This window comes from Sciurus carolinensis, chromosome 4 (assembly GCF_902686445.1).
Source record: "Sciurus carolinensis chromosome 4, mSciCar1.2, whole genome shotgun sequence".
NCBI classification, from domain to species: Eukaryota; Metazoa; Chordata; class Mammalia; order Rodentia; family Sciuridae; genus Sciurus; species Sciurus carolinensis.
The window spans coordinates 8183277-8210413 of record NC_062216.1 but is presented as its reverse complement, the minus strand read 5'-3'; the positions used below and the strand labels follow the sequence as shown (position 1 = coordinate 8210413).

The window sequence follows — 27137 nt, the reverse complement described above, 5'->3', positions numbered from 1 at the left end:
AGATGCCTCCCCCACTAGGACTCCAGTTATTTCTTGCTCTAAGTTTCAGGGCCCTGGAGGGAAGGTGTGTTAGTCTACTTTCTGTTACTATAACAAACACCTGAGACAATCATCTTTTAAAGAGAAAAGGTGTATTTAGACTTGCAGTTTGGGAGGTTCACGATTGGCTGCTCTTGTGATGAGGCAGCATCCTACCAGGGAAGCTCATGGCAGAGCAAAACCTCTCACCTCCTGATAGGGAAGTTAAAGGAGAGGAAGAGGAAGTGAGCGAGGTCCTACTCTCCCATTTCAGGGCATGCCTCCTGAAGTTTCCACCACCTCCCACTACGCCCCGCAGGGACCAAGCCCTCACCACGCGGCCCTGGAGAGGCACTGCAGGTCCAAACTAGAGCAGATGGGAGGGACAGAGGACCCAAAGGCGGGAGCTGACAGCTACCAAAGGAGTATGTGAGAGAAACTCCTCTCCGGAGTCTCCACTGTTCCAAGCCCTGACACATGTCCCTCTGAGAATATACTTGGGAAAGACACAGGCTAATTTGTCAAATGCTGCCATTCTGAAAGCTTCACACCCCCACCCCACCACTGTGTGACTTTCCACTACTATAACAAAGCCTGGAAATAATCAACTTACAAGGAGCAAGGCCAGCAACTCAAGAGGCTGAGGCAGGGCGAGTCCAAGACCAGCCTCAGCAGGAAGACCCTGTCTCAAAACAAAAAAAGTAAAAAGGGCTGGGGACGTGTCTCAGTGGTTAGGGGTCCCTAGTCAATTCAGGAGGTTTGGGTGCATGGCCAATTGGCCCCATGGCACGGGCACATTGTGGCAGGGGTGCATGGCAGAGGAGCCCCACTAACCTGGTGGCTGGGTGAAAGTAAGAAAAAGGGAGTCTGGTGTCCCTTACACCCTGTCAATGGCACCCTCCCAATGACCTAGAACAACCCTGTAGGCCTCACCTCTTAAGGATGTCCACCACCTTCCAATAGTACCAAGCACCTTCCAGTAGTACCAAGCTTATAACCATAACTACCACCAGAACATTTTTCCTGAAGCATGGTCCATTACTCTCCTGCCCAAACCATCAACAGCTCCCCCCTGCTAAGAAAGAAGATCCAAACTCCTTATCATGGCCTCTGTCTCCTTTTAAAATCTCTCTTTCATGATCTCCCTAATAGCCTGCTTTGCTGCCCACCCTCCATGATGTAGCTTCAGCTGACCACTTTCTGCTTCAGTGGTGCTGTGTTTCTGGCCACTGTGGTTGCCTAGAGCTGACTCCCACCTGGCCACCCCTGTTCCACATCCACACCCTCAAGTCATCTTCACCCCCCAAGGCTCAGCTCCAACCCTCAGACCCCCTTGACCTTCCCCTGCCTCCGTTTCTCCTTCCTGGCTGCATCTTTGGACCTCTGTTAGAGGATAGGCCTGTCATGTCCTGTGCAGACTGAAGTGTGTCCATCATCCCTGGTGTGTGACCCCTGAGGTGTCAGAGGGCCTGTCACAGGGCCCAAATCAACGTGAATTGCACAGCATCCATGTGTTCTTCCCCTCCTCTCAGTTTCCAAGAACTTCACGAAGACAAGGGAGGAGACACTGGATGGGCAGTCACCCCACATTCACCCACAGAAGCTTCTGTCCTCTGGGAGAGATGGGGACCAATCCTCCATTGTGGACTCTGGAGCACAACTCATATTGGACGTGTCCATTCCAGTTCTTCAGAGTAGCAGCTGGGAAAGGGAGATGGGCTGCTGGGCCTCCCTGGCATCAGTCAAAGGAGGCAAGACTCGGAGCAGGCTGCTAGAATGTGTGGGTGACGCTCCAGCTCCATCCAGGCCCAGCTCCAGGCCATTCCCGCCTGGAGGTAGGTCAGCAGTAGCGTGGCCAGCCGAGGTTTTGGCCCCTGCCAAGCCAGCAGGCTAGCCCTCAGAGGCAGAGGCCAAGGAAGGCTCCAACCTTCCGCTGACATTGGGGGCATGATCTCCCGATGGGGATCAGAAGCTGTGGCCTCAGGACGTGTTACTTCCCTATATGCTGGAGCCCAGGAGAGAGAAATCTGACGTGTGCTCATGGCACTTACTTCCCAGGCATGGCAGTCGGGGGAGAGGGTATGATTACCAGAGCAGTAGCCCCCTGAGAAACCAAGGGAGAGCAGGGAAATGGCCCCCTTCTCCAACTGGGGGGTACAGGGTGGGGTGCCTGTTCGAGGAAGAGCCAGGCCCCCGAGAGCAGACAGCAGGAGACGGTGGGCCTTGTTTCTTCCCACCTGAGTCCCCTCCCTGTCTCAGAAGGGCTTGCAAATGCCCTGACACCCTGGGGGCTCCGGGGGAGGGGAGGTGGCAGAATGAGAAGACCTCAAATAAAGGGCTGGGGAGTTGGGTGTGTCTTGGTGGAGCCGGGGGTTGGCGAGTTCATGTGCTGTAAACGCAGGGCAGACACACTCCACACCCGGCAGCAGAGACCCATCTGCAGACACTCACCCGCCACCCAGCCAGCACTAGTAGTAGTCCTTCTGGAACTTGGTCGATAAATAAGAATGGAGTCCCAACTGCTGGTCAGTCCTGTGCTAGGCTCCTGCAACCTCTCAGTGCCCCCAGGTGGTTCAACCATGCTTCAGAGACTATGCCAGGAACAAAGCAGAAGAGAAGCACATGCTTGCAGCCTGGGGGGCTTGGCTGTGGGTGTTTCCAGGAAAGGAAGACCCCAGCTCCCGAGAGCCTCCCTCTTTTCCTTTGGTCCTCGAAGTCCCACCCAAGTCCTTGACTGGCATTTTGTGGGCTGGCTTCCCAGACCGACTTTGTACTTAAATGTTGCTTTGGGCCACTGTGAGGATCAGACTGTGGACTGCCTGGAACAGTGACTGCATACAGTGCGTCTACCACCTTGTCCATGAGACAAGGACACCATTGCCACTCCAGGCTCCCTTTCTACAAAGGGGCTGTGGGTGCTTAATGGACAAATGCTCCTGACTTCGAGGCACCTCGAGCCCCGACTCCCCAGGCTGTAATCCACCTCCAAACATCCAGCCCCCTGGGAAGGAGACTTGCAGAACCTCAGACCAGAGGGCTGTGTCCTAAGGCACCCAGAGAAGCTAGGTGCTGCAGGGGAGGGAGGGCTATGAGGACGGTGACTTCTGTCTTCCTACAGGCAGGTGGTTTACAAGAGGCTGGGTTTCTAGGCACCGAGACTGCAACGCGGATGCAACTGCAGTGATGGGCTGCCGAGAGTTTCCGGATGCTGCCTGCTTCCATTAAGTTCCATCAGATTAAGGATGCTCTCAGCACAAACATGGGCAGAGACACTGCCTTGGTTAAGTAATGGAGCCATTCATAACACAAACATAAATTGATAGTTATTTCTTTCTTTAGAGCCCGGCACAATTCATAGTGGCTTCTAGCCTTCTGCTCCTTCCAAGCAGAAAACACCTCAGCTCAAAGGGAGCGGGAGGAAGCTGTGCCCAGGAGCCCTAGGTCATGTAGGATCCCCAAAGCTTTAGTTTCCCAACAGACCCTCTCTTAAAGAAGTCCAGTCCTCTCACTTGTGTGAACCCACGCTAAGAGAGCAGGGACCAACAGCAGCCACAGTGGGGGAAGGGAGCTGTGCAGCAGCCACAGCGGGAAGGCCCGTGCCTCATGAGATGGGCGGGGGCAGTGCCCGTGCTGGGTTGCCACAGCCATTGCCAGGAGGAAGCAGCAGCTACGTGAGTGATCCTGGATATGCTGCTGTCTACAGTGAACCAAAACTCTTTTGCTGGGCATAAGTGGCCAGGTGATTCCACTGGGCCCAGAGTCCTCTCCAGGAGGAAGAGCACATGGGGACATTAGGTAAATGGCAGAAGTCAGGTTGTGGACACAGGATGTGACAAAGGTGGTCAAAATCCCCCACCCAGGGTCAGCTACTGGGCAGAGCAGGCCATGGGAGGACTGGTGTGCTTCCACCCATGACCTCTTGGTCCTCCTCACCCAGGATTCAGACCGGCGCAGAGGGGCTCTCTTCACTGTCCACCAATGACAAGTGGAGCTTGGGCTTTTCCAGGACACCAGCAGCCTACAGACACGGATTGGCCATTTCCACTTTAACACTTGTACCTGGTCGCTAAATGACCCTATTGAGTTCCTGGGACCTCTGGAACGTCCCCTCCCCGGCGGCAGGCAGGGGCAGGCGGCCGCTGCATCCTCTGGGCTCCGCGCAAGCGCTCCGCTACCCGCTGAGGCAATTTCGGCTCTGTCTGCTCAGACTCCAGACCAAAGGCTCAGCTTCGGCCTCTGATGTGCTGAACAAAACCCGAGACAGGAGCCGTCTGGATCACGGAGGCGGGCAGCCCGCGGGCCTTCCTGTGTCCCCCGTCCCCGCTTCCTGGCAGCGCTGTCCCTGCGTCCCCACCCCGCCCCCTCCTGGACGCGCGCTCCCAGCGAACCCAGGGCCCGGCTCCGCACCCGCGGCCATTGGCGCCTGGGTCGCACCTGACACCGGTGGTCCCTGCACCACAGGCTGAACCGCACCGCAGGGAGGGCCCAGAGGGCAAACGAACCCAAGAAGAGTCCTTCTAAGTCTTTCTTCAGATGCCCCAGCACAGGGGACACGCCACTCTTCCCAGTGCTCACAAAGGTGAGCTACGCCAGTTCCGGTTCCAGCCTTTGCTCCATAGGTGCAGGGAGTCCCTCCCCTGCCAGTCTTTTTTTGCAGGGGGAGGGGGGGCACTGAGCCACCTCCCCAGCCTCCCCACTCCCAGGTTTTAAATGAAGTGCTAATAACTGATTTTTTGTCTTGCCGCTAATAACATACCTATTAAGAGGTGTGTGTGTGTGTGTGTGTGTGTGTGTGTTTCTCCAAGTGTCAACTTCTACTCTCACTTCATGACTGTGTGAACTCCTGTTCTCCCCATCCCACCCTGATCTCTGTCCTGCCTAGCTGAGTGACCTGGAGCAAGTTATCTGACCTCTAAATGTCCTCAAGGAGACGGGCAGGGGCAGTGCCCGTGCTGTAGGTGCGCTGCAAGGCTTAAGTAAGGTCACCCAGGTCAAGTGCGGCAAAATGGTGTCTTCCATACAGCACACAAACACCCGACAAGTGAGAGTCGCTCACTTGTTACCACTGTTACGAACAAACGAACACTACCACCTCTAAGTGCCCAACTGTCCTGGCCTCTGCTGCGCCTGACCACTTGAGGACTTTATCCACTCCCAAGCTGGTGCCAGCACACTTCTGCCCCTGCAGCCAATCACCTGACTTCCCCAACAATCTCCCCCTTACTTTCCCACCACCTGCTGAAGGGTGACTTCTCTGTTGGCACTGGAGACCTGTAAGAGCCAGAGTCCAGGTGGGCTGCAGGGGAGAACCCAGTTGGACCTATCTTACACACAGGGCAGGTGAGCAGATGTCCACAAAGACAGCTGCAAAAGCTGGGCACAGAGGGCCTGGCAACCTTCCGCACTGGGTCATCCTACCTCCTCCTGGGGCATAGGCATGGCCTGGGTTGGGGCACAGCAGAGGCTGGCGAGCCAACCTCTCTAAAAGACTAGTCAAGGTTGCCCCTGGAGCCCTGTGGCTCCCAGTAACCAGAGTTGGCAGGAGGGGCTTCTGGTCACCTGTCTTGGAGGAGGGATCAGAAGTGAGCCCAAGAAGGACAAGGTACTCCCCCTTCCATGTGGCCTTTGAGCGGATCAGAGTGTCACTCAGGGGTGAGCAGAATTTATTTCATGACAAGTTCAAATGCCTGTGACAGATTTCCAGACTCTTCCATTCCTGTCTCATCTCCCAATCTCACCCATCTGTGGGAACCTATACTCACCTCTGCCAGATTCATGTCTATGGGAATAAAAACTTCAATTCAGTGGTTACCTTTGATGTCCCTGACACCTTTCAACACATTTTTACATAATCTGACTTCAGAGCCTGTTCTTTATAATATGCTTTCTTTCTAAAGGAGCCCGTGCCTTCGGCTGATGGAGTGTATTCAAAAATACCCAAGATCTACAAGGGCCAGCTAAGAATGAGACACTTGGGCTGCAGGGAGGGGTGGCAGGGTAGAGAAAGATGCTAGGGACACATCTTTCCCTCCAAGAGGCTAAGAGTGGAGGCCACCTGGGTGGAGAGAGATTGACACACCTCTGAAACGCGTGCCAGGCTTGGTAAATACACGGAGAGAGGTAAACACCCATTGCTTTAGGAATAAAAGACTAATTCCTGTGTTGGCATGGTCCTGTGACTACAAGTTTGTGAATTCATGAGTTAGAATTTATGAATACACATCATGGTGTGTGAAATAAGGTTCCTGACCTGATAATGCTAACACATGCCAGACAGAGAGAGCGAGGGCAGCTCTGGGGTACGTTGCTGTCCCCACTCATAGAGGAACCAGGAGAAACCGCCTCTACCTATTCACAGCTCTTTCCAGAAGGGCAGCTACTGCCCGCAGGTGGCTGTTGAGCACTTGAAATGTGGCTGTCTGAGCTGAGTTGTGCTGAGTGTTAAATACACACCAGCTATCATAGAATCAGTACAGGAGATTACGAGAGCTCATAAACTTTCGATTGATTACGTGTTTAAATAGTGATTTTTGTATATCCTTCTTCATTATGTATAAGATACATAATTAAAATCAATTTCATCTACTTCTTACTTGTAAAATATAGTTTCTAGAAAATCTAAACCCTCACATATGATCACATGTATGGTCCACATCCCACTTCCACTGGCCAATGCAGACCTAGAACTTTCATGTCCACTTCATCATTGAATCTCATCACAATTTCTCAAAGCAGGCATTGGTCCCATTTCAGAGACAAGCTAACTGAGGCTAGGGAAGTACTAAACTGTCCTGGGCTGCTTCACATTAGGCTTCAGTAACTCGCTCAAGTCAGTGGCTCGGGGCCTTGCAGCAAAACGAGGACCGAGAGAGCCAGGTTCTAGGCTGTGTGGCCTGGGGCCTGTTATTCGCTCTCCTGCCCGCTCCTTACAGGGAGCTCACGTTACCCTGACATGGTGTGCTGGGAACAGGGGACTAAGTACGGTGGGTTCAACAAGCAGGGATGGTCATCATTGTATCCCCTCCTTCCTGGTGCTGCCCCGGGGCCACACAGCCTGGCTGCTGCCCACCCCACCCCCTGGAGTGCCCATTAGTGGCGGTCACCATGCACAAGGTTAGGGGCTCCTGAGTGCAGAGCCCGTGTCCCCGCTGCACTCGCTGCCTGGGGCCGCTGCCCTGAGTGCAGGCGATGCCCGAGGAGTGCTTTGATGGTCTGCTAAGTGAAGCCTGGGCTTCCGCACGGCCACGCTACGAAGTTTTGCTTTACTAATAGACTTTATTTTTTTGAGCAATTTTAGGTTCACAGCCAAACACAGGGGAAGGCACCTCCACCTCCACACAGCACAGCCCCTCCACTATCCGCATCTCCCACGTCGGGGTGCCTTTGTTATAACTGATGACACTACATGCCGCACCCCCCGAATGTCCAGCCTTTGCCTCAGGTCCACTCTCGTGCATTCTATGGGTATGGACAAACACATAATGACATGCATCCCATCCCACCACTCAGTGGACTCACTGCCCTAAAAGTTCCCTGTGCTCCGCCTGTACAACCCTCTTTCTCCTCAGCCTCTGGAACCACGGATGCTCTTACTGTCCCCACGGTCCCGCTGTTTCCAAAATGTCATACTGTTAAATCACATAGTATGTAACATTTTCAGACTGGCCATTGCCTTATGAGTCCTCCGAATCTGTTCATGACTTGACAGCACATTTCCCCTCAGTGCTGAGGAATCCCACTGTCTGGATGGGCCTTAGTGGGTTTGTCCACTCCCCTGATGAAGGACGTCTCAGGTGCTTCCATGTTTTGGCAATTATGTTATGAACATGGTGCTATAAATGTCCCTGTGCAGGTTTTCATGTGGACATAGTTTTCAACTCCTTTGGGTAAATATCTAAGAGTGGGATTGCTCAATTGTGTGGTGATTGTATGTTTAGTTTTACAACCAACTGCCCAACCATCTTTCAAAATGATCATCCCATTTTGTGTTCCTCCCAACACTGAAGAGAAACACACTACTTCTGATGGACTCATTGCTCTGTGTTATATTTGTTTTCAGGGGCTCCATCCTTGTGTCCAGACCCATCATCCAATCTCGGGAGGGCGTCCTGCCAGCAGGAGGCAGCACTCTGGTCATGTGCCTGTGCCTCTTGGTAACAGTGACGCTAACAGTAAGCACGTAAGGTGGGCCGGGAAGCAGGCCAATGTCTTCCTGTGAACCGCCTCACTAACCCTCACAGCAACCCAGGGACTTGCACTGTCACCAGCTCCCCTACACAGGAGGAGACGGAGCCTCAGGCACCATCAGTGGCTTGTCCTAGGTCACACAACCCGTGGGTGGCGGAGGCAGGACCTGAATCCTCCCGGGGATGCCTGGGCGGGCCTTCCCCTGATAGCTGACTCTCAGTCTCACTCACTCACCTGGATGCCACCTCTGCTGCACACCTGAGAACCCTGGTGATGTTGACCCAGCCCTAGGCCACCCCCCAGTCCAGTGGCGGACAATGCTCTTTCCTCCCAGGGGGGCTGTCCTCACGAGCCCCACCTGCCTCTACCATTGCCCCAGCCCCTCCCTCAGGCCCCTCACCACCCAAGGGCAGGCCCTGAGAACAGAATTGTGAGGTGTCAGAAACGAGCTGGGGACAGCAGCAGCTGTCTGCCAGCACCTGAGAAGCACTGTCCTCCCACAGAAGGGGACGCACCTGGAGTGGGCCGAGGAGAGGAGAGCGAGCGAGCGAGGGGCTCTCACCGGAGCCCAGCATTCCAGAGGGAAGGAACTTGCCACACAGCTGCAGTGCCACTTCTTGCTCCAAACTTCCTCTCACTCCTTTGACCAGAATGAACCTCGCTGGGGACACCAGGGCTTTCTTCACACTCCCCCGCCAGCGTGCTGCCGTGGCGAGCAGCGTTACTGTAATCCCCACGCACATCTCCCTTCCCACGCGGGGCTGGGCAGTTCTGCGGCCCAGAGCAGCCGCCCAGTCTGCGGCCTGGACTAGGAAAGTCTCCAAGGGTATTCGTTGTACAAGGGCATCTGGGACCCCGCAGTGGGCAGCCCCTGCACTGCCAGCTATTTCCAAGCAGAGTGTCCCCATTTAGGGCTCCCGAGAGGCGGCCTCTTTGTGGGGCAGGAGCCTGGGTGGCCGTGGAGCCCCGACTGCGCCCGCCTTCCGAGGCGCGCCCAGGAGCTGCTGCCTTCCTCATCGCTGCTCCTCGGCTTCCTTCACGCTGGCACTAGAGGCAGGGCGCGGCGCCAGATTAGCAACGGAAGCTGTCAAAAAATATCTCCCCTCCAGAAAAAGCAAAGGAAAACAACATCTTGGTGGGGTTTTCCAGGGGAAGCAAAAGTGAAATAGTCTCTTTTGCCTTCTATGTGTTGCCCAAAAATGGCAGATTTGCAGAGAGAAAACATATTTTCCCTGAGCAAAGCCGTTTGTGGTGTGAAAGACAGAGTGTGTGTGTGGAGCACAAAGCCGCATATTGGCCCGAGGCTCAGCGACGCATGCTGTTTTCACAGGGGTTTAGATTGGGCAGGAAGGAGTTGGGGAGAAGGGAAAAAAGGTCTTTGTTTTATGAACATGGAAAAAAACTGGGCCTGGGGGGAAGCAGAGGGGAGCTGCGTGCAGACGGGGGTCCAGGGGTGGCACGCTGCTCACCCTGTCCGGAAGCTGCAGGCGCATCTGAAAATCAGGTGGCATGGCAGTGGGGACCATCACAGACTGGAGCCCAGGTCTGCACTGGGGCACAGCCGGGTGTCCCTCCAAGTCCTACCTCCTGTCCTCTCAGGACTTCTCAAAAAACTCTCCAGAGATTAAAGGAGGTAATGGCCAGAAAGTCACTAGTACAAGTCCTGGTCCCTAAGTGAGCACCGAGCAGCCATGGTGACTTCAGTGATGGATGGAGATGGTGATGGTGATGGTGACCAAGAAAAGGAAGATGATGGTGGTGCCGGTGGTGACGATGGGGGATGGCAATGATGGTGATGGCTATGATGATGAAGAAAGCGATTCTGATGATACTGGTGATGATGATGAAGAAATATCAGATGAACGTGCCAGTGATGGTGATGGTGATGGTGGAGGTGGTGATGGTGGACGTGATGGTGATGGTGATGGTGATGGTGGAGGTGGTGGCAGTGATGGTGGACGTGATGGTGATGGTGATGGTGGAGGTGGTGATGGTGGATGTGGTGGTGATGGTGATGGTGATGGTGATGGTGGAGGTGGTGATGGTGGACGTGATGGTGATGGTGATGGTGATGGTGGAGGTGGTGATGGTGGACGTGATGGTGATGGTGATGGTGATGGTGGAGGTGGTGGCAGTGATGGTGGACGTGATGGTGATGGTGATGGTGGAGGTGGTGATGGTGGACGTGATGGTGATGGTGATGGTGATGGTGGAGGTGGTGATGGTGGATGTGATGGTGATGGTGATGGTGGAGGTGGTGGCAGTGATGGTGGACGTGATGGTGATGGTGATGGTGGAGGTGGTGATGGTGGACGTGATGGTGATGGTGATGGTGAAGATGGTGATGGTGGACGTGATGGTGATGGTGGTGATGGGGGTGGGGGACATGGTGATGGTGGCAATGGTGACAAAGACATGATGGTGATGATGCTGGTGGAGATGGTGATAAGGAGACGGTCATGACGTTGACAGCGATGATGATGATGATGGTTATATTAATTCTGAAGGTTTTGAAGGTGATGAAGATCATCATGAGATGGGGTGGTGGTGGTAATGACGACGATGACTATGTCAAGACAGCAGTGTGGTGACGGTGGTGACGGTGATGATGATGCCCACCTCACTCACTACAGGTGCCTTTTCCCCTTCGCAGCTCTCCCGGACCTGAGTTGCTCAGAGTAGTCTGAGAACCCGACTGCATCAGCAAACCTGTGCGTGTGAGTTATGCAGACACCCCGGAGACCAGCCCCTGTGGGGTTCTTAGGAACGTGAGAGGTGGAGAACCACCCAGAGAGTTCAACCTGCCATTTTACAAATGACGAAATGGGCCCAGAGAGGAGCAGGCTGCTCAGGCAGGGATGGCAGAGCCAGGACTAGAACCAGATCCTCCAACTCGAAGAGCAGTTCCTTGTCACTCTAGCTTGACCTGTCATCAACAGTTGTGAGTCAAGTGCCAACTGTATGTAGACACGGTCCAGAACCCAAACCAGATCAGATGATGGGTCAGATGAGCTGCCTGCCCCGGCGGAGCGCCCCATCTGGTGGGGACGAGAGGAAGTATGGGAGGGTGAACACACATCAAGGTGGACAGAGGAGAGGCAGAGGCTGAGTGGGAAGGCTGTGCAGGCAGGGAACGGAGGCCTGAAGGACGTCAAAGGTCCAGGAGGAGCCGGAACCTGAGCTGGAGCTCTGAGGGATGTGCAGAGTCTGACCAAACAAAAGAAGGGGGATCCTGACAGAGAGCAGCGTGTGTGAGTGCCAGGTGGAGGCTCGGGCACCTCTGGGGCACAGGAGGAGCTGCGTTCATTTAGAGCTGATGGTGAAGCGGGCCCACCACTTCAGGGAGTGGAGAGCTGGCGGGGAGTCCAGGAAGAGACCGGTGTGTCTTAGAAAGGTCTGCCTGACACAGCTCACAGCTGGATGGAATGGGGACAACCTTGTCCTGAGTTCAGGGTCCTTAAAGATACGAGCATGTGATATGACTGTCGGGACTCCAAGCTAGACAGCTGCAAACCCCTTGGCCCACCCACCCTTCTTCTTCCGTCCTGCCTCTAACAGAGCGTGGATGGAAGGAGGCACGTGACACTTATCAGGACAGGCTGCCCTGCACAATGTCCCAGTCCAGCACACCCATCTCCATGCATATCCAGCCAACCTCGCCTGTCCCCCACAACAAGGAATAAACGGGCTCCTGTGGGAACTGAAGCTGAGGTGCTGACCCAACCCTGAGAGACCACAATGGTGGGTGCCCCAAAGGGTCTGAGTTTCATAGACATAGTGGCATGGCCCTGGGCATGCTGTGATTCTGATGTCATTGGTTCCCAAGAGCCTCACCTGTTGGAAGCTTGGCACCAACTCTTGGGGGTGCTGCAAAGCTCTGAAGAGGAGTGGGCTGGTGAGAGGCCCTTAGGCCAACTGGGAGCATGCCCCTGAAAGGGATTAGGACTTTCTGGGGGACCCAGGCTAGTTCTCAGAAGAGGATTACTGCTCTCTTGCTTCCTGTTTGGCAATGTGATCACTTCTTAACACACACACTATAGTCTTTCACCATGGCGCCCTCACCAGAGCCAGCACCATGCTGTTCGGACTTTCAGCCTCCCTCACTGTAAACGAATAAACTGCTTTTTCTTCAGCAGTAGCCTGCCTCAGGTATTCTGTTGTAGTAAGGAAAAGCTGACTAACACAGGCCCATTACTGACTTTCTCTGAACCTCAATTTCTTCATCTATAAAACAGGAATGGTGATACTTACCTTAAGGGGCTGCCATGAGTTCAAAAGACAAAGCACAGCAGCCAGCCCCGTGCCCAGCCAGCGTGGATGCAAACCATCTGGTGACTGCTCTGATGATGATGATGATGATGACAACGATGACGGAGTAAGCCATTCCCAGCGTGCACCATCGGCATCACCGCCAGCATCAGCAGCAGCATTAAGCTGTCTTCCTGTGTCGCAGCAGCTCGGGCTCCTCATCTGCCGTGTAGGGGCCAGAAGATCAAAATACAAAGTGCACCCCCAGCAGAGATAGAGGGTTACGGCCAAATATCTGCACCCAGACAAGCTCATCTGATCCCCAAGGGACAAAGGATCCAAGTGGAACAAGAAGCAGCTCAGCAGATCCACACAAAGTGGGGACTAGGCTCAGGGCAGACTGGGGAGGATCCCAGAGGCCAGAGAGCCGGTTCCACTCTGCAACTAAACTTCCAGAATCAAATGCACTAGGGTCTTTCTGAAATGTCATATTCTACCCAGAAACAGCATGAATAAGGCTTTCACAGATAACGACTATAACGACTCCTTGCACATTACCGACAGTGGGGGTCATGCATGAAACGTTGTCAGATCTATCATCTCTGTGGCAAGCCTGGGGAAATGCACACACTGAGGTTACAGATGGGAAAACTGAGGGCAGGGGGTAAACTACCCTGAAATGCCTCGCTCACATAAGGATGCAGGCAGGGTTGAGCAGGCCCAGGTCCAGGGCTCCTGTGTGTGTGTCTGCCTGGATGCAGGTGAGGAATCTAGGCAGAAGTTACCTGCAGAAGTCTCTTCCTACTAGGCAGAGAGAGAAGAGCATTTCTGAACTTAGAAGATTCTCAGAAAGTTTCTGGTCCTATCTCTTTATGTCATAGACCAGAGGAGCATGACTCAGAAGAAGGACTGGGCCCTGTCCTGTGTTCATGTGTTCGATTAAGGAGCCCCATAGGGACCTCAGGTCAAGCAGGTTCCAAACTGTTAAACCTGAGTCCACTTCCAGCAACATCAGCAGCCCTGGGAGCTTGTTAGGAATGAAATGTCTCAGGCCCCACCCCAGATCTGCTAAGTCAGGTTCTCTGGGAGTGGGGCCCACGAATCTTCATCTTAACAAATCTTCCAGGGACAGCATGCTAACTTTTGAGAATTTAGCAAGCTAGATCTGATGCATGTTAAAATTTGAGAAACACTACTCTTAAGATCCAGGGGTTTCTCTGGGGTCTTCAAGAAAGTTCAAGGCAAATTTCATTAGATTGACATAACTAAGCTTTTAAATACAATTATAAAATGACCCTTATGCTCTAAGGTATGTACATAATTTTGACACCCTGGGGGCTGCTGTGCATGCCAGTATCTTCTGTGAGCACCGAGCAGGTGCCCCAGCCTCCTACCCTGCATGCCTGCATGCTCCTGCAGATCCAGGGGGCTCTGCTCCATGCGTGTGACTTGCTGCTGCTGGACACACACCACCCAGGCTGTGACAGCCAGTGGATAATGGCAGGGCCTTCTTAGGTTTTGTGATCCCACTCGCACTTAGGGTTAGGAGTGGTGGCATCTCTGTTAAGTTTCTGGGTCTGTCTGGCCCAGGAGGGAAGAGGTCAACAACTGTAAGTTGACCTGCGAGCAGGCTGATCTTTGCCATTGACAGCAGTGACTATTTGAATTGATCAGAATTTTCTCAACACTGTGTTCCACCTGTGCAAAAAAGGAAGTGGTTGTGTGCACAGGCTGAAGTGCAGGACAAGTGACCAACTACAGTCCGTGGTTTCAAACGTCTGCCGTCAAAGGGGCCCGTTTTTCTCCTTTGCTGACTTAACAAGTAAATATTCTAAGTTTAACATAGGGAATCGTTTGTATGAACTGCATTGTCTATATATATTTTTTCTGGGGACCTTGTATAGGATTTGTTTGAGAAAAGATGATTTCTCTTTTTAATGGTGGACAATTACTATTCTAGGCCAACTGTCTCGTCTTAGAGATAAGGTACCAAACCACAAAGTTGTGACTTGCCCTAAGCCACCGAGCTATTCTTCGTATAGTTAAGCTAGAGAGGGAACATTTGTCCTCTGCAGGGCCCCTAATAAACTGGTGGCAGAAGGGAAGAGAATACCTTGGGGACTCACAGAAATAACTCTAGTCATTTAAAAACCTTAAGTGATCATTCCTCAGCTCAGGGACTTGGGGAAATGACTGGTCTGCTCAGTTGGGCCAGTGGTGATCATGGGGACGTCAGTGCCTTTGGTACCTGGTTGTGTTCACTCCTCTCCCACCAGGGGAGCCCCTGCCAACCAGGGAGGGAGGGCTCCTGGGACCTGCCACTGTGTTGGTCAAGGATTCTCCCCGAGAGGACCACGAGGGACATCTGCAGGCCTCTGTCCCTTCACAGACAAACACAGTGGGTCCAGACACACACATCACTGGTGCCAAGAGGGCATTTAAGAGTAAAGACCACCACGTACAAGGTGAGTAGGAACAATAAGACCCCTGCAGTGAGGAAAGCCCAGTGGTAACAGTCCCTCCTGGTGACTGCCCAAACTGGCCGGTGACCCTGCCCACAAGGACTCCTGACAACCCTCACAATCACACACCCCTGCAGTGTAGCTGCTGGACCGCTGGGCTTGGATAGGTGTCTGTGGCCTGGATCAGCGGTGTCCAGGCCCTTCCTTGTGAACAGCCCACCCCATGAGCAGGCCCGGGCAGCTGGGCCAGGGCTCCCAAGAGCAAGAGGGTGTCAGCTCTGCAGCGGAACAAGTTACTGTCCACTCCCTAAAAGCATATCCCACTTGCTGCCGCACACTGGATCGTTCACGCCTCTGCCTTACAAGGCTCACCCACCCTTCCTGTGAGCTGGCTCTCCGCCTCACCCAGTCTAGGGAGGTGAGGAAGTCTGAGGGACAGAGGACCCTAGGCAGCTGCAGAAAGGACAGGGCCTAGCGTGAGAGCAGACGGGCAGGAGCACCTGCTCTCCTCTCCCCTTCCCCAAACAGGAGTCGGGCAGGGGCTCTCAGGCAGGAGTCTTGTCAGGCTGCTCTAACAAGCCACGGTCAGCTGAGTGGTTTCTAAAGGACAGTCCTTCTCACAGTTATGAAGGCTGAGGAACCCAGGATCGGGCCTTCTTCCTGGTTCCCAGAGAGGCCCTTGCACTGGGGTTAGAATTTCAACACGTGAACTTGGGGGACACACATCAGTCCACAGCAAGTGTCCTCCTGTAGAATCAGAACCGCTGTTCAGAGCTATCTCTTTCCCACAGGAATAGCAGAGAAAACCAAGTCTGCCTGGGTCCTGAGGAGACCCCTGGATGCAGGTGGGTGTCCTTAGAGCACCTCCGCTGCCATGCTAGGTGGAGCCCGGGCCACCTACGGCCATGAGGGCCGTCAGCAGCCCCACCCTTTCAGACATCTGCATGGCTACCCAGCCAGTGTCAGAGTAGCTGTCCAGACAGGAGGGAACAGTGTGTGCCTACTGTCTCCGCGACACATTCTGGAAGAGCTGTTCCTGAGGAGTGGGTCAGAGCTGGAGAATGCTTGTAACAGAATATGAGGGGGAAACAGGTAGAACAGGAGACTACAAGGAGCGTGATATCAACCTGGACTTTGAAAATCAGGGCGACGGTGCAGGTGCTGACAAGGCACAGGGGAGGAGCCAAGATGGCTAGCCGGAGGTTGTGGGTCATTTCAGGTGGGCAGGGAGGGGCCCAGGTGAGGAAGACCCCAGGCCTCCCACTGCAACGGAGTAAGACAGGCAGAACACTTACACGTTGAGGTAGGTGGAAGATTTTCTAGGCATGCAGGTGTGCAGACTCATGTATGCACACCCATTCGCACAAGTGTGGCAGAGACATGTGGGCACAACACCCGCTTTCCACCTCCAGGCCCCGAGGGCATCGCCCGCCAATTCCACAGAGGCAAACACGGCTGATTCCCCTCTTCCCCTCACAGCACCGCTTTGGGGGTTCCTGGCCCAGTCTTGGGGCATGGCAGGTCCTTTCCTGGTGCCACCTTTGCAGAAGAAGGGGGCAGCATCCTGAGTGTCCCTAGCAAGTAGGCCCAGAGGAGAGCCCACATACTGCAGTCCTCGGGGGGACTCTGAATTCAGCATGGTGGGCACCAGAGATCCTGAAGGGGAATGGCTTGCTTAGAGACCGGCAGCTGGGAAGAGGTGGCCCAGCAGCCAAAATGCCACCCAGGAGCAGTGACGGCCTGCAGCAGAAGAGCATGCTGCCACAGGGCTCTTCTCACCTGGGTGGCCAAGGGCCCCAGAGGGTCTGAAGCACCTTTCTCAAGCACCCTGAGCACACAGCTCCTCGGGGACTCAGCACATCACAGGAGGTTGAAGCATTCAAAGTCAGACGTGCAAAATGTTAATTTAATTATAAATAACACATGCTCAAAGCATCTCTTCTGAAGGGGAGAAACAGAAAGACAGACTCTCAGCAGGAGGACTCACAGACTTGGCCAGGGTGAGAGAAAGGGTGTGGGGAATGAGAATCCCAGACAGGGCGGCCAGAGCTCAGCTCCACCAGCTGGAGGGGGCAGCTCCACACCTGCTTGCCTTCGGCCCTCCTCCTCCAAGGAGCCCGCCCTGATTTTACTCTCCTTTGCCCTTTCCTTCTTCTCTACCCTCTGGCCCTTCCCTTTCAGTATTGGGGATTTGGTTTTGGTACCTGTGTCCCAGACTCTTTGCCTTGCTTGCTGCAGAGGCCTGGGATCTTGCACATCCTTCCAGATTAGCTCTGTCACACTGCTAGCCTGGGTGCTGAACGGCTCATGAGCACAACCTGCCTCGGGAGCAGGAGTACCATGGTTTTCACAGTTACAGACGAGAGAAGACAAGCGGCCGACAGGACGACGTTCAAATCCCTGCCTGGTGCCAAAGCTCCCGCTTCTTCCTTAAAGTGGAGAGAATCCTACTCCTGATCTCCTGGGGGGCTGGAGGGTTTAGGGTAGACAGCTTAGCCTTCTGGACTGCATCAAGCAACTGCTCCAGGGGGCCTGGCCGGCAGCTTCCAAAGCCCACAAGGCCGGCCCCCCAGGCTTTCTTCCTGCTCATCTTCCTCCTGCTCCCGCCCCATCCTCCCTGCATGTCTGGGGTCTCCAGACCCCAGTGACCACACACTGGTGTGGCTTTAGGGGATGCCGCCAAGAAAAAGAGAAGAAAAGAAACATTTACCCCAACTCCTGTAAGATAAAATTTTTAAAAAGCAGAGAATAACAAGCGTGGACCAAGAACATGGGGAAACCAGAGCCCTCGGGTGCTGCTGGTGGGAGTGTTAACTGGTGCATCCACTTTGGGCCACAGTGTGGCGGTCCCTCAAAAATGCATCACTGATTTTCACATAATCTAGGAATTCTACTTTGGGGTATGTGCCCCAAACAATGGGGGCAGGGGCAGAAATACCTGCACACAGGTTCAGGGTGGCATTGCTCACCATGGTCGAAAAGCAGAAGCTACCAGCGTCTGTGCAAAGATGGTTGAAGAAACAATACATAAAATGGAATATTATTCAGTCATAAAAGGAGCTTTTGACTCATGCCATACAGAGGTGGCGCTAGAGGACACATGCGAGGTGAAAGAGACCAACTGCTTACTCCCAGTAGGCAAGTCCAGAAGCAAGCTAAATGAGCATCGCTGGACAAATGGAGACAGAAGACCTGTTACACACCTGCACCTGCGCTCAGTGCTGTACGGACACAGTACCACTGCGTAACAGACGAATATACGACGCAGAGAGAGAAGTGTGCGATGGATCGTTCATCCTTATGAGAGAAGGGAACCTGTCATTTGTGACAGCCTGGAAGACATCATGCTAAGTGGACCAACACAGGCTCAGAAGACAAGCATCGCCGATCTCACTTCCACAGGCACCTGGAGAAGTCAAGCTCGTGAAGCAGGGAGCAGGGGTCGGCCGCTGGGGCTGGAGGAGGCAGAGTGGGGACAACAGCCCCAGGTGCGTGGGGGTGGAGGAGTACCCACTGCGGCTGGTGGCTCCAGGTCATCACAGATGAAACACATTGAGGGCTTTCAAATGCTCTCTCCACAGGAGGACAGCGCTGGCCAGGTGAGGGAGGGCCGTGTTCGTCAGCTCGATAGTGCATGGCAATCACCTCACCATGCACACCTGCGTCAAAACCTCGCGTTGTGCCGGAAGCATACACAACTTGACTGTCAGTCATACCTCAGTGAAGCCGGGAGGGGAAGCAGAGGTCATGAAACTAACGCCAAAGGCATCCTAAGGGCCTGTGGGTGCAAGGCCTTTTTTTTTTTTCTATTTTTAATCATGGACATATGAGTATCATGAGTTCCAATTAGGATAGTGATTCCACCACTATGTACTTTTTTTGCTTTAATGAAAATACGAAGCTATATAAAACATACCATTTGCCAATTTTCCATTTAAAAAAAGGCCAGCCATAAGAAAGACAGACACCACCTGACTCCACTCTAGGAGGTCCTCCAGTGGTCGGTTAGCAGAGGCACAGTAGGAGGGCTGCCTGGGGGTGGGAGGGAAGCCAGCGCGTCCTGGTGTGCGGCTCCCGTTCGCGGGACTGTGGAGATGGCTGCGCACAGCGCCGGCGTCCTTAGTGCCCCTGAACCAGGCACTTCAACACGGTTAAACGGCAGATTTGGGATCACGCCCATCTCTACCCAAACGATGGGTCGCCACAGCACATGTGGAGTTGCGGCTCTCACTGCCTGGCCTCAGGGACATTTTCTTCTCTTGCTCTGTACGCCTCAGGGGTGCTGAAGGTCCTGACTTTACAGATGGGGCCTGAAGCTCACAGGGCGCTGCCTTCCGGTAGGGTTCCCAGTCCAGGCCTTCGGACCCCTGAGGCCACTGCACATCCACCTCTTCTGCAACCCACAGTGGTGGCTGCGTCCCCCTCTCACACCCCAAGCCGTCAAGGCAGTGGCCCGTGGTCACACACTGAGTGGGGACACTCAGCAGGTGGACACCCAGTGCCTCTGGGTAGTGGGGGCTGGGCCCCAACACCTTCGCGGCCCATCACATCACACAGATCACTCAGGAACCCCGGCACGCACAGGAAATGACCGTCGTCATGGAAGCCTCTCCTCCCGCTCCCCATTGGCCAGCATCCTGTGCCCTTCCGTCAAAGGCTTGCAGACTTGCAGAGGCCTTGAGATCTCGGCATGTACATCAATGCTAGAGGCTTGGTATTTAGTCCATTTCTGTTGCTGTAACAGAGTATCTGAGGGTGGGGAATTAATACAGGAAAGAGGGTTAATTCTCTAACAATTATGGGTGCTGTCGAGGGCCTTTTGCAACTCCAGTTCACAGTGTTAGGGGCAAGGGCAAGGGGGCGTGAGCAAAAGGGACAGAACATGGGGCAGCTCCTGCGCCAGTCCTGTGAGGAGGGCACTGATCCCTCTAACACCCTAACTTCTTTTCAAAGGCCCCACTTCCCAGAACACCCACACCAGCAACCAAACCTCACCCTGAGTTTCAGAGGGGCTGACCCATAGCAGGTGGGGACTGTGGGCAGGCCTGTGCTCCAGACTGTTGCTGATCTAGACCAGAGTAAGTACTGCTTCAGTCAGCTTTTTCACTGCTGTGACCAAAGGACCCGGCCAGAACAACTGTAGGGGAGGAAAGGGGTTTTGGGGGGCTCACGGGTTCAGAGGTCTCAATTCATAGACAGCAGGCTCCATTCCTGGGGGCTCGAGGTGAGGCAGGACATCAGGACAGAAGAGTGTGGCAGAAGGAAGCAGCTCACATGACGATCAGGAAGCAGAGACAGACTCCACTCACCAGATACAAAATACATACCCCATAGCCACGCTCCAGTGCCCAGCTCCTCCAGCCACACCCCACCCCTTTAATTACCACTCAGTTAATCCCTATCAGGGGATTTCTCCTCGAAACCTTCTTGCATTGTCTCACATGTGAGTTTTAGGAAACACCTCACATCCAAGCCATAACAGATACATAGGACATTTTGCAGGTGGATACTTTTTATTTTATTTGGTCACTGAGGATTTAACCTAGGGGCACTTTACCACTAAGCTACCTCCCCAGCCCTTTTTATTTTTTATTTTGAGATAAGTTCTCACTAAATTGCTTAGGGCCTCGCTAAGTTACTGGGGCTGCCTTGAACTTGCAATCTTCAGCCTCCAGAGCTGCAGGAATTACAGGTGTGAGCCACCATAGCTGGCACATTCTAAAACAACCAACCAGATAAGCACCCAGACCCCACCAGGAAGCCCAGCCCAACCGGAGCTGAGACAATGTGACCTCCCCAGCGCCCGTCCTGATCCACTCCCAGAAAGGCTGGCTAGAACCTGGAACATCAGGAGCTCCCCTAAAACCAGGCTGATTTGGGGAGCTCTCCCTAGAGCCACATGCACCTCATAACTCAAGTCTGCAAACAAGCAGGGAGAAAACCCCCAAGACGAGGCAGCTCGGTTCTGGGTGTCAAATGGACAGCAAGAGGCGAGGTGGGGGTCCCACTCTCAAGAAGATGAAGCTTTGGTGGGAGGAAGACAGCTAGCCCACAGCAAGCAGCGAGAGATTTCAGATGACGACAAACACCGCCGTGTCCTAACACCAGGTCACGTGACGGCGCGGCGTCTGGAGTCCAACTCTCCTGTGCCAGGTGGAATGGGCACTTGCCCACGACAGCCCCACACGAGCGAGGGGCAGGGTTCAGAGTGACCGGCAATCTGACCCCGCAGCTGTGGAGCTGCGCAGCTCCCGAGATGGCTGGACTCCAGTGCTGGAGGGAGGCAGAGCCGGCGACAGGAGCCCTGGCCAGACCTGGACTGCAGGACCCCGAGGGTGCATTAGAAATAGATTCCTGGAACCGACTCCTAAGTGTCTGGACTTCTGGGTGGAGCCTGGAAGGTGCCCCTCTCCAGGTCACTCTGGGTTTCCCAGCAGGCCTTGGCTCTGGTCTTCCTTGTTTGGGCTCCTCGACCTGTGGAGCCCCAGACCTGCTGTGGCCAACACCTGGCCATCATCCCTGGCTCTGCCTAGTCCTGGGCAGCCCTGCAGCCTCTGCCCCATTCCCCAGCTGGCCTTGCCCACTGCCATGATCCCATCTCACCCTCAGCCCGTCCCACCTACCAGTGGATGGATGAGTCAGGACAAGGTCAAATGCCCAACACCCTGGTGGTCTGTGGGGTCATCCGGCAGAAGTGGCCAGCCTTGGAGGCAGAAATGTCTCTGGGGTGAGTACACAGCCCTGGGCTTCGGGAGCTCAGAGACCTCCGAGAACTGATGCACTCACTCTGGGAACGTCTCATCTGGGGGCCTCCCGGCTAGAAGGGATGGCCGGCTTCCCAAGCCTCTGGGCAGCCCCTGCCCCTCTCCTTCTCATCTGGGGAGGAGACAAGGGCCCATAGGCCCTGTCCTTCCCCAGGGCAGCTCAGGCCAAAGGACTCCAAGCTGTTCTAGGCTGGTGTTTGATTTTAGTCCATTTATGTGCAGAAATCAATGCCCTGGAGTGGAACCAGACCCTGGAACACTACCCAAGGCAGACATGGTGCCTGCAGGGGTTACAGGAGTGGCCTGCTCCAGGGGAGGCCCCACACTGAGGAAGCGGAAGTGGGGGAGACCCGATCCTAGGGGGCAATGCTACCAACCCCACCAGGGAGTAAGTCTCTTCTGGAAGCCAGAGGCAAAGCCCTTCCACAGGGAAGTGCTATGAGGCTGCGCCCAGTGGCTCAAGAGGGTGCCCAAATATGCTGGCAGCAGGAACACGGGCAGCAAGAACACGGGCAGCAAGAACACGGGCAGCAAGAACACGGGCAGCGAGCACCAGCAGGATTCCAGCAGTGAGTGAGAACAAGAAAACGGAGAGTCCGCTGGCTTCTCCACCACCTTTCCCCAGGTGTCTTTAAAAGTGCCCAAGAACCACTAAGGGGCCAACAGCAGACAGGAGGCAGAACAGAAGGATGGCGTCCACCACACAGCGGCGGGAAGGACATTCTGCCCTTCTGTGCCTCAGTTTACCACGGAAAAAGAGGGATTCAGCATTTCCTGCCCCCAGGCGCCTCGTCAGGAAATCATATTGCTCTCACCACCGAGACAGCAGGTGTCTGCAGGCAGCCGCTCTGCGACCCTGCCAACGCCGTTCCCAGGGGTTCCTCACTGCAAAAAGTGCACACGAGCAAAGGAGCCTCAGGCCTGCTCCCGCCCCTCCCGTGCCCCTGCCCGCAGTCTGCGCTGAGGTGGCAGAGCTGTTTGACCGCAGCGTGCCAGACACAGGAAGGGCACCAGGGCTGCCCACAGGGCTCCAGTCCACGGCCAGCCGCTGCGGATCTCAGCAACGCGTCCTCATCTTGTGCTGGCTGCAGCCAGTCGCTGGGTCTCTCCGTGTATCCTCATCTGTGTCCCAGGACAGGTGGTCCCAGAGACCCCTTGCAGCCTGATGGCGGGAACTTGATGAGAAGGTGACAGAACTCTTGGGCCATGGCAAGTCCCTCCAGAGGACCTTTCAGGCCACTCTTTGTGATCAGACTTCATGGGAGAAGGCCTGGCCACGGGCTGAGGGGCTCACGTCCACCACATCCTCCTGGTCAGGGGCTGAGGGGCTGAGGTCCAGCACGTCCTCCTGGTCAGGGGCTGAGGGGCTCACGTCCACCACATCCTCCTGGTCAGGGGTTGAGGGGCTGACATCTAGCATGTCCTCCTGGTGCCTGCCCCAGACGCGGGGTGGCCCACCACCGCCCTCGTGCTTTCTAGCACCACGAAGGTACAGCATGGGCAGCACCACTTGGGACCCCCATGCTAAGGAGGTGAGCGTCACCTCGGAGGCATCGCTTCCTCTTCTACAGGTTACTCCCCTCAGCCTCGTACACAAGGGAGGGCAGGGCTTAAATACGTGAGGACATACCCTGAGATCTCCAGCCCCAAACGCACACTCCCCCGCTGGCTGGGTGAACCCTTCAATCACAGGCGAAGATCACGCCTGGATCCTCGGGAGAAAGCTGCTCTGCTGGGAGGGGGCTGCCTCCCTCCCTCCCAGGCCAGGGGGCAATAAATGACTGACGTGCAGGAGGAGGGGCAGCCAGCAGCAGCAGCTCCCTGCAAGGACGGGGAGCGTGGACATCCTCCTTCCAGTGTGCGCAGGGCCTGCCTCCGCCTCCTTTCCTACCCCTCCCCTCCGATCCCCTCCTCTCCCCCTCCTTCCCAGCTTGGCCCCCAGAAACAGAGGAGCTCAGATGGACCAGGCAGGGCTAGAATTCACCAATGGCTGGTTCTCTGAGAACAGCTTTCATTGATCAGCTCCGTTCCCAGCCTTCTGTTCCTGAGAATTCCCATGGGGACCAAGCCTGGCTTCCACCGCCCTGTGGATAAGAATGAAAACGTCCCCAGCCCACCTCATTTTCTCCTCCCATTCCCTCCAACAAACACCCCTTGCCCAGCAGGGAAGTCCTGGCCCCACCGCAGCGGAGGGAAGGGAGCTGGTCGAGGTCTGTCTGCTCGCTCTCTAGAACTCGATGGGTTTGAAGAGTGTGCACACTGGGCTTTCAGCCGGGCACAAGCGTGTTGGGTAAGCGAGGACGGAACATGGGGAGATGGAATGAACGCCAACCACTGAGTTCAGAGATGCAGTCTTCTGGAGTTTTCCATCTTTAAATTCCTTCTGACGTTGCAATAACACTGTTGCATGAGAAATAAAATACGGTGGGAATGTTGGGTGGGGAATCAAGGGGTCCAAGTCCAAATCCAGTCAGGTGTGGCTGCAGGAGGTTAGTGCCTGGTGACTAATGAACGAGCAGCTTCAGGAGACTGGACGTGAGAGGAGCCATCCCGCTCCTCCAGACGGGGCCTTCCCTGTTGGTTCAAGGGAAGCCACGTCAGGGAAGTGAATGGGGAGCACCAGAGGTGCAGGCAGTGTTCAGGGTCATAACTATTCAGTCTCCACTGATGACCACCAGAGGCAGGAGGCTCAAGTGTGACGGTAGTTCACAGGCTAAAGGCCCTGGGTGACAAACGTATCCATGTACCAAAGTTCAAGTTGTGCACTGCCCAAGTATACAATTGTTAAGAAATGTTGGGCTGGGGTTGTGGCTCAGTGGCAGAGCGCTTCCAGAGCACGTGTGAGGCACTGGGTTCAATCCTCAGCACCCCAGGTTTCCTGGCTAGTCCTGCAGCGCAGGAGAGAGGGCCCTTCTACATAAATGCACCTGGTAGACCTGTCAGCACATAGGCACTCCTGTCTCGCAGCCCCTTACCCCAGCCATGCTCTGGGAGGACCTGCAGTCACGTCTCTTCCTGCCCTCCCTGAGGGAACAACCTGAACAGTAGCTTCATCTTGGAGGTGGATGGGAAGCAGGGCAAAGGTCCTGGGGCAATTCAGCACGATGCTGTGGCGAGTGAGGGAAGAGCAGGGGGCCTGGTGCAGCCCGCCATGCCCCAGGGCTCCCAGGCAGAGGAACTGGCCCTCACGGGCATTAGCTCGTAGGAGGAAAGCAGTCTTTTCTATGTCAAAGGCCGAATCTCTGCCTGCAGAAGGGAGCCCCAGAGAGCAGCCGGCAGAGCCTTGGGAGGCCATGGCCGAGACCCCAGCAAGCTTGGACGTGTGTGGGAAGAGGTGTCAGAGAGCATTTCATGCCACTGTGCAGCAGTGAGACAGTCCTCACCCAGGGGACAATGGGACGTGGGGCCTCCACACCAGGGCACGGCAGTGGGGGAGACAGTGGGCTCAACTCCAGCTCCATCCAGAGCAGGTGGAGGGTCACAGCCAAGGAGCAGGCCGGCCTGCAGATGAAAAGGACCTGGAGGAAGCAGGCGGGAGGGACTCTGGCCGGGCGGACTCAACTGCTGCAAGCGGGCAGGACTGCGGGGACACCTCGGGGGGGAAGAACTCGTCCTGCAGGCTCTGGTCCCCTGCCTCCCACACCCGCACCACAGGGTGGCTCTGCCTGGCTGGAACATTCCTCCCACCTGCTCGATCAGCTTCTTTCCCCCATGCTGGTCCTGAGGGGTAACCGCATGGCTGGGGCCTGGTGGATCACCCAAGGCTTTCCCCGAGAAGAGCACGTGGTACTTTCTAGAAAGACCTGCAGTCTTTCAGTGACCTCCCCAGGAAGGGGCAGCATGGCAGGTCCTGGAGTCCACTGCACAGGGAGGACGTGAAGCCACAGGGCAATAAAGGCTCCTGTGCAGCCCTGCGGGACTGTGGATCATGGCTCCGGTCACACAGCCTCCTGTGTCCTTCACATGTCCTCTCCATTCGCTCTGCATTCCAGCAGGCAAAGCCCCAAAGAGCAGCAGAGGCTTCCTGGGGAGCCCCAGGCCCTGCCTCACTTCTGCCCCCTGCTGGAGATTCCAGCTCCTACCCTAGACTGAGTAGTGCTCTGGGTTCTGGAGGTGACTCCTTAGAGCAGGTAGACAGGGACACACCTGGAAGTGACTCCTTAGAGCAGGTAGATAGGGACAGACCTGGAGGTGACTCCTCACTCAGGTAGATGGGGACACACCTGGAGGTGACTCCTTAGAGCAGGTAGATGGGGACACACCTGGAGGTGATTCCTCACTCAGGTAGATGGGGACACATCTGGGGGCAACTCCTGGGCACGGGTGGATGGAGATAGGCTCAAGAAGCACCCTGCCGCTCCCGTCCGTCTGGCCCAGGAAGGCAGAGTGAGCCGAGCCTGATTACTATTCCCAGGGGATTGCTGCCTGCTTTTTTATTTATGCATTTACTGGGAACCTCTTTATTTACATTGCCGTAATTTACATTTCCCACAAGTTCCTTCCTTCCCGTCTCCTTTCCAGTCTCTGTGTTGCTAACTACCAAGTTCCCCAGTTGCTCCAAATGCCAGAGGCTCACTCGCTCTCCTGACACTACCAGGCGAATGTTCTTCAAGTTCCCAGGGACATACTTAGAGTGGGCACACGTCTCTACACGTCACCAACACTCTGGACACATGACTTAGAGACACACAGCTGCGCCGAGGCAATGCCCTGAGTGGCTGTAGAAACAGCGATGCAGGTGCCACAACTGACAACTCCAGTGACGTGGGTGACACCTGACCATCGCCCAGGCTCTTTGCAACCTGTGGCCTTCCTTCCATGGGAAGGGAGTGGTTAACCCCTGTCTGCCAACCCCCTGGGTGTCCACCTGGTGAGGTGACACCTTCCCAGGTCCCAAGCAGGGGATCAGTCAGGGGGAAGAAAGTCTCTGCATCCCTTGTCCGGCCTCTTGACACCTTGGCCTCAGGCCTCCCCACCTAGGTTATGCCACGAGACCCCGGGCAAGGTAGGTTCTGCCCCACCTGGGTGCCCGCCAGCCCAGATCTGGGGCCTGGCCCTCCCTGCTCACTCCACACCTTCTCCCACTGTCGGTGGTCTTCCTGGCTTTGCTCCCTCCGACCCTGACTTCGGGGGCAGCCACCTCCCCACCCTGAAGCACAGCTCAGGTCATACCAGTGCTTGAAGCCCTGTCCTGGGGTCTGCTGTTCAACCTGTTGCCCACGCTTCTTCCTGCTAGTTCCCTCCCCTTCCTGTGCCCTGCTTTCCGCCCAGACTCAGGAAGAACCAGGGCGAGCGCCAGGGCCCTGCTCTGTCCGCACCACACCAGTTTCTCACCCACTTCTGAAGCTTCACTTCCCTGTCCTCTGTCCTGTCACTACACCTGCTCTCCCTCCATGTCTGTCTCGTCCATGGCTGAGAAACAGGGCCAGCACAGTCAAGGTAAAAAAGCCACGTGCTG

At 55.2% G+C, this 27137-nt stretch overlaps 1 protein-coding gene and 1 pseudogene across 1 annotated transcript in view; one reads left to right on the top strand and one right to left on the bottom strand.

Moving 5' to 3' along the window:
• The window catches only part of Xkr6 (XK related 6), a 244250-nt gene that overhangs the window by 91936 nt on the left and 125177 nt on the right, over positions 1–27137 (bottom strand).
• The window catches only part of LOC124982127 (vacuolar protein sorting-associated protein 4B-like), an 82704-nt pseudogene continuing 79753 nt past the window's right edge, over positions 24187–27137 (top strand).